At 35.4% G+C, this 7,539-nt stretch overlaps 1 long non-coding RNA gene across 1 annotated transcript; it reads right to left on the bottom strand.

Annotated features, from left to right (window-relative positions):
* Positions 1 to 5,375: 5,375 nt before the first annotated feature.
* Positions 5,376 to 6,033, bottom strand: LOC105527461. The gene is made up of 2 exons (XR_001004230.1): positions 5,976 to 6,033; positions 5,376 to 5,590 (listed from the first exon to the last, which is right to left on the bottom strand). It is a non-coding gene; the product is annotated as an uncharacterized LOC105527461 (long non-coding RNA).
* Positions 6,034 to 7,539: the final 1,506 nt, after the last annotated feature.

Below are 7,539 nucleotides of genomic sequence, written 5' to 3'. Positions count from 1 at the left end.
AGACCTGCTCATCAAACCTTTCATGAATTACAAACATTTCAAGTTGGACTCACATTTTATTTTTAATATATTTTCAAAATGCCTTGAGATCCTTCAGCATGATAAAATCCTATCGGAGTTGCAGTTGCTTTTGTTGCAATTCTGAGCAATCAAATGCATTGAGTCACCCTTGAGTGACTGTGATAACCATGGCATTTCTAAAGCAAATGTGGAAGCTTTTTATAATGCTGGCTTAGGGGCTATTCACATCACAAATTCCATATATATATGTAGGTGTATTTATGTATATATGTGTAAATGTATAGGTAAGATTTGATACAAAACAGTAATAAACAGATTTTAAAATATGTCTGATTTTACAAGATTGCATTTGATACAAGTATATAAGTATATATTTATATATAATGTTTCATTTTTATATAAATATATATTTAAGTAGCATACATTTTAAAATGAAATCTTATAAAATCAGACATATTTTTAAAATTTCTATTACTCTTTGATATCTAATCTTACCTATACATTTGAAACACAATACATATTTGATAGGGTTTATTTCTTTGATATTTTAGTAATTTCCAAAATAGTATTTTGTAATTGTAGTTGTGTTTGGCCTAAGGGAAATCCAGAGATTAACCATATGGTCTATTTAATTGGTCCTGTGGGTTTTATTCTTCAGAATGTGCATTAATACAGAAACAGGAAAAGCACAAGAAGAGCAGGAGGCACCAGGGAATAGCTGAAAATGCACTGGTGAGAGTAAGAAAGTTCAGTTCTTAGTCCTATACTTAGTGCCTGTACATATATATACATATGTATATGTGTATACATATATAATTTATTTTTTAAATAAAGACAAAGGATAATTCCCTCTCCCTGCCTTCATTATGATAATTTTTCTGAGAAATGACAACAAAACATGTATGTGAGAATATACATAATAAAATATTATGCACATGGAAGAAATTATTATTATTATTGTTATTTGCTGAAAAATTGTTAAACACATTTAAGCAAATAAACCAACTAGGGATGGCATTTAAATTTTAGTTATTTTTAATACACTAAAGACATTTAAGTTGAGAAAAATTATTATTTATCCACATATCTACACATTGAATGAGATGTAAAATAATGCTAAATCTGAAAATCATCTTTTTTTGTGCCATACTTTTATTCCTACTCTACAGTAATTCACCTATTAACTCTCCCTGTCCTTGCACCCAGTTTAGTTTGCGTGACCAGGTCTTGGCCTCAAGATATAGAATGGGTCCATGCTAATTATGGTTATCTCGTTTCACCTGTGGTGGTGATATGGTTAAGGACTAGACATATGACATAGCTCTGGGAAGGGGAGAAGAGAAACAGGTTGACTCCTGGGCTCTTTCTATTTATTTAATGCTTAATTTAGCAGAGATGGGGTCTTGCTCCATCACCCAGGTGGGATAGCACTGACACAGTCATAGCTCACTGCAACCCAAGCAGTCCTCCTGTCCTGGGTTCTTGGTGGCATCCATAAGCTAACAAATCAACTCTTTGACTTCTAGTCACTCAATAGCTTGCTAAGTTACAAAAAATGACCTTAAAGTTTAGGTCAATGTTAGTTGGATTTTTGGTTTCTTATGGCTGAAGGCATCTGAAATCACTGGTGTTCTGATCCTACACTTTCTGGCTCCCTTAGGCCCATAAACACTCAATGGTTACCTATGACACCTGGTAGTGTGCTCTTTTCTCTCTGGCACAGTGACTGAAAACTTTTGAAATTATTACTTCCCTGATAACCTGGATCCTTGAGTGACTCTGATAAGGCAGAACATTATCATCTAGCATGAATAGAATGTAAGTCTTTGTTACTGCAAGCCACATGTGTTTTGGACATTGTTACTGCAGCATAATCTATCTTGACTTGATTGATATGAGACCTTCCCACAAATATGTTGAAATTTTGCCCCTTGTCCCTCAGAATGTGACTTTATTTGGAAATAGGGTCACTGAAGGTTAATCAGTCATAATTCAAGAAGATGAAGTCATACTGGAATAGAATGGGTCCCTAACGCATTCTATTGGTGTTCTTGTAAGAAAAGGAAAATTTGGAGACAGACACACAAGGAGAATGCCATGTGATGACAGGTATATTGAATTGTTGCAAATACAAGTCAAAAAACACCAAGGATGGCAAAAACAAAACAAAACAAAACCCTAAAGAAGCTAGCAGGAGGCAAGGAAGGGTTCTTCCTGACTGATTTCAGAGAGAGCATGACCCTGTTGATACTTAATTTGGGACTTCTATCTCCGGAAATGTAAGGCAATAATTTTCTGTTGTTTGAAGTAAACTGGTGTCCAGTATGTTGTTATGCCAGCCTTAGGGTAATATAATCAGATAAAGCAGTGCTATTTTCATTGTTGTAGTTATTGTGTTATCTTGTTTTCACTCTTTGTAATCATGACATTAATGTCCTGCAGAAAAGGCATAATGGTCATGACCATTCCCACCTAGTAATTCTTTCAATAGGACTTAGGAAATGTACTTACATAGATAATCTTTAAAGAAAGCCAATTTTTACAGAGTAGTGACAGATTAGGAGTTCATATAATAGGTTTACGTGATCTGAGTGACCAAAGTGATATCTGTATATATGTATATGTATGAATATATATGTATGTCTATACACATATAGTTACATAAAACTACATATACGTATACAGTTAAGTAGCCATTTTTAGAGTCATTCATGTAAATAAGTGGTCAGAGTAGTTCAGGTGAGAAATCTTCTCTCAGCCTGGGCTTCCCAGAAGCAAAAGAGTCCAGGTTTCCTCAGCAATACATCCCTAACCATTGGCAGCTCCATCTTAGGCAGCACTTTTCCTAGGACAGATTTCTTGCCTCTTTGAACTACTGTTATTAACACCCTGTACTCTTGTCTCTGTGGGCACTGAATTTATCTCTGATATTCAATGTCTTCTGGACCTCATCCTCTCTGAGGACCTCCCTTAACTCTCTGGTTCATGCTTACTTCTGATTGCTCCCCTTTTCTTGGATCTATTTGACAGTAAAAGTAACTCAGGCATTTTGCCATTACCCTGTACTTTTCTGAAAATCATGATGTATCCCTTAGTCTTTCCACCAGGGAAGAGGAATTCTAGAATCAAGAAAACAATGTATTTGTTTTTATTATTTTTGTTTAATTTTAGATTCAGGGGGTATATGTGCAGGTCTGTTACATGGGTATATATTGACAGTGGTGGAGATTGAACTAGTGTACCCATCACCCCGATTTTTTTTTCTTTTGAGATGGCCTAGCTCTGTCACCCAGGCTGGTGGGCAGGGGTGTGATTGTGGCTTACTGCAGCCTTGACTTCCTGGACTCAAGGATCCTCTCACCATAGCCTCCCAAGTAGCTGGGACTACAGGTGCCTGCCCAAGTAATTTTTGTATTTGTTTTATAGAGACAGGATCCCATTATGTTGCTTGAGTTGGCCTCAAACTTCTGAGCTCAAGAAATCCTCCCAGCTTTGCCTACCAAAGTGTTTGGATTACAGGTGTTAGCCACTGCATCCAGCTCGCCCAAATATTAAACATTGCACCCAATAGATAATTCTTCCTCACCCTGTTCCCACGCTCCCCGCTTATGGAGTCCCCAGTGTCTATTATTTCCATCTTTGTGTCTGTATATACCTATTGTTTAACTCCCCCCTTATAAGTGAGAACATGTGATATTTGGTTTTCTGTTTCTGAGTTAGTTCATTTAGAATAATGATTTCCAGTTTCATTCACATTGCTGCATAGGACATAGTTTCATTCTTTTTGCATGGGGAAAAAAGTTTATTTTTCTTTCTAATTATTAGAGCTACACCCTAAAAGAAGGACTCATTAATAGTTTATAACTAGTTCGATTTTCTGTCAGCAAAAGCATAATAAGAAGTAGTAACAAACAAGATAACGTTCAGATATCTGTGATCATGTAACAAAGATTTATATGTTATAAATTATAGTTACTATTTTACAGTATTTTGACACAAGACCAAGCCCTAATTAATTGGTTCTTTTTATATACCAATGAGAACATTCAGGATATTAAGTTCATAAATCAAAATTATTTTTAAATGTCACTTTTATTTTCTATGAATGAATATGAGATAATAATTAGATATCACTACACAAGATTTTGTGATTTATGTTTGTATGGCAACTTTCTTTTGTTGCCAATGTTTAGGAAGCGAAACCTTCTTCCTGCATCTCAACTTAGAGTGAATCATCTAGAACCACAATCTGTGGATGTGGCCTTTCTCTGTTTTCTCAGGACTGAGGTTTCTTGGCCCTTCTTTAATATTCTGATAAATAGGAGTGATATCCAGTTGTATCTTTCCTAATTTGAGACCCTGAGAAAAAGGGCCTCTGTTGAAGACTAAAAATAATTTTAAAATAGAGAATGTTTGTAATTTATCTAGACAGAAATCAAGATGTTAGAGCTTGGTAGAACCTTACATGCTTCTACTTCCTTTATTAGTTTTAATTTAGATAAATTACTTTAGTGACATTTTATGAAACCTTTATTTTCTAGATGAAGAAAAGGATGTTATTTGGCGAGTGATTGAGATGCCTGTGATTTGAATAGAAGATTTCCTAGGGGTTTCCTGGCATAGGAGTAGCTTAAGATATTAAAGAGATTTGACTCAGAGAAGAAATGATTTAGCTATTGCTTAATATTTTACAGGCTTTGTATAAGAAAGACTTGATTTTTTTTTCTAAATAGCACCAAAAAACAGGATGAAGAGGGAAATAGTTACTCAAACGATGTGATTTCTGCTGAATACAATAGCATCCTTTTGAAATACTGTACTTCCTTATTATGTGACACGTTCAGATCAAGGATGAAAGACCATTCTTCAGATAATATGAAGATGTTATTTTTTCATTGGATGGGATTTTGGCCTAGAAAGCTACTAAAAAGCCACTAAATGTTCTGTCATTCTCCAAAAAAGACTTGGCCAAACTGTTTAAATTGATAAAGTAATTATCATAAGTGAAAGGAACTCTGCTGGTGGAATGGGCTTGAAGAGCACATGTGTGGTCTGAGGGAAAGAATGCAGACTTTAGGATCAAATCCACCTCGCTCTGGGCAAGCTTCTATAGGTTTCACAGTAAAGGTTTCAACATCAATAAAACTAATAATGCCCACCTTTCAATGTTTGATAATTGACAGAATTGCAGCTATTAATTATAAATTAATTATATGGTAATAGAATGAAATAAATCATGTTCTCAATCAAGTGTCATTATATGACAAAAAATAATCAATTGGCAATAGCGTCATGACCTTGCTGATTAAGTGAGAGTACTCTTTTTTTAATTTAACTGTATTTATTTATTTTTAAAATTTTTATTTTAGATCCAGGAGTACATGTGCAGGTTTGTTACATAGACAAACTCATGTCACTGGGCTTTGCTGTTAATGGCACTGTGACATCCACAATTCGCCTGCCCTATTTAGGCCTAGGAGCTCTGTTGAAGTGGAAGAAAATGCCTTTGCTTTGTGCGTGTGTTTATTTTCACTGTTGCTCTTTCTCTTCTCTTGTAACAACCAATTACCTAGGAGCAATGTCAGAACAAAACCAGATTTTAAAAGTTATTAAGGAAATCATTTAAAAATTTTTCCAAAGGCACATAGATGCATACAAATAACCCTACTCAGAAACTCCAGATGTTCCCAAGTTGAAACTATCATCTTAATCTTGCATTACAGCCAAAGGTGAATGGACCAAAGAACTAGTATCATTCTGGTTAATACCCATGGGATGTCAACCAAGGAATACAGACTCTGCACCACTATGTACCTTTGTTCAGGTGCTTGTTTAAAAAAACTCATCTCTTTCTGTATAACTCTTTGCAATACTTTTCTCTCTGACATAGCTTTGAAGTTTTTGCTTTGACGTTGTATGAAACAGTTTCAACCCAGGATAGGCAACATTCTTACCCTTAAGCTTGTCATCCTAAATGTCATCTCTGACCCTGATCATTCTGTCTCAGAAATCTGGTTCTGTGAGGAACAGAGAGTCTTTCTGATTCCCGCTGCTATCTTTTTATAGGCAGCAGAGCTGGGATAGAACTGATGCTTCTTAAAAATAGAGGATTAAGACTATTTGGCGGTTAGGGGAATTGGTAATAGCCCTGCAGTGTTATGGGTAGGGTTTTGCATGTATTTGAGTTTGAAAAGAAAATAAATGACCAGATTTTGAACTTCAGAATCCCAGACTTGATTTCAATGGCTGAATCAGATTCAAGGCAGAAACAAAGAAAACACATTTTAGGAAAGATCACGCTATATTTTCCTACTAGAAAAATCTAATAGAATAATTATTCTAACTATTTTGGAGAATATTTGTACAACAGATAGCTTTTTAGAATCCTTGGAATACGTGAAGGAAGATAAATACTTTGAATTGGAAATACTTCTATTTCTAACTTCCAGAGAATCAATACTGTTTGCCTGAATATGATAGTGAATAATGTTTGTCTGAATATGAATATCAGCCTTAAACACCTACATTGTCAAAAGCAAGTCACCTCCTCTCCAATCCCAGCAGTAAATATGAACATTGAAATACCTATAAATACATTGAAATAGTGCCATGCTTCATATATTATGCAACTTATCAGCGCAGTAAATGCATCTCCAGAAAAGAATCCCATTCCTACCGAAAACTAATTACCTTAGATACAAAATTCAGTATCCTTTCTAAATGCATACGTTTACACATGAGAAGAGTGGTTACCATTGTGATTTGAGCTTCCATGCGAGCCTAATTTAACTCTAAAACTAGACTCAGACTCTTTTAAAATTAGGTGGTTTCCAGAATGTCTTATTGAGCAAGAATTTTGCAGGGGATTTTGCCCATAGTTAAATGCAGCTCTGAAAACTGCCTGAGGAGTAAGACTCCTTTACAAAGCCTGGGCCTTTGCGCATGTCTGCCCCTAGTTTACTAATCCACACATTTCTTATGCTTAATATAGAAAAAACAATATGGCAGATATAATTCTAGAATACTAAAAATGTATAGGTATATGGCCAAAGAAAAAGTCCAGATAAATTTGCTCTGTATATTACTGTATATGCATATATTTTAAAGTCCCAAACTCTATCTGCACATCACAATCCTGTGAGATATCCAAACCTGTAAGGACCGCTTTTGAATAAACACCGAGTCTTATCTTGTTAGTTATCCCTAGGCCCACACATTATTTACATGGCCTCTAAGAATTTGCTGCTGTTCTAATGTAAAGCGGCAAAGAAAGATGATGCTAAGGAAGAGCGGAAATAAGAAATGATATTTTCTTCTCATCATACAAAGTAGAAGATAAGCCATTCACCCCATAGATACATTTTTTCTGGGACCCACCTACATTTCTGCCTAGCTCTCAGGTTTCAGGCCCACCCCACAAAGAAGGAGGCCCCAGGCAGGTCTTTAACCACCAACCACTGGGGAAAATAAATCTTCAGTGTTGGAGAATCTCACAGGTACATGTCAATGTGCCAAGGG

The sequence above is a fragment of the Colobus angolensis genome, unplaced genomic scaffold (assembly GCF_000951035.1).
Source record: "Colobus angolensis palliatus isolate OR3802 unplaced genomic scaffold, Cang.pa_1.0 Scaffold118, whole genome shotgun sequence".
Taxonomy (NCBI): Eukaryota; Metazoa; Chordata; class Mammalia; order Primates; family Cercopithecidae; genus Colobus; species Colobus angolensis.
The sequence above is the reverse complement of the archived record's forward strand: the minus strand, read 5'-3'. Positions and strand labels throughout refer to the sequence as shown.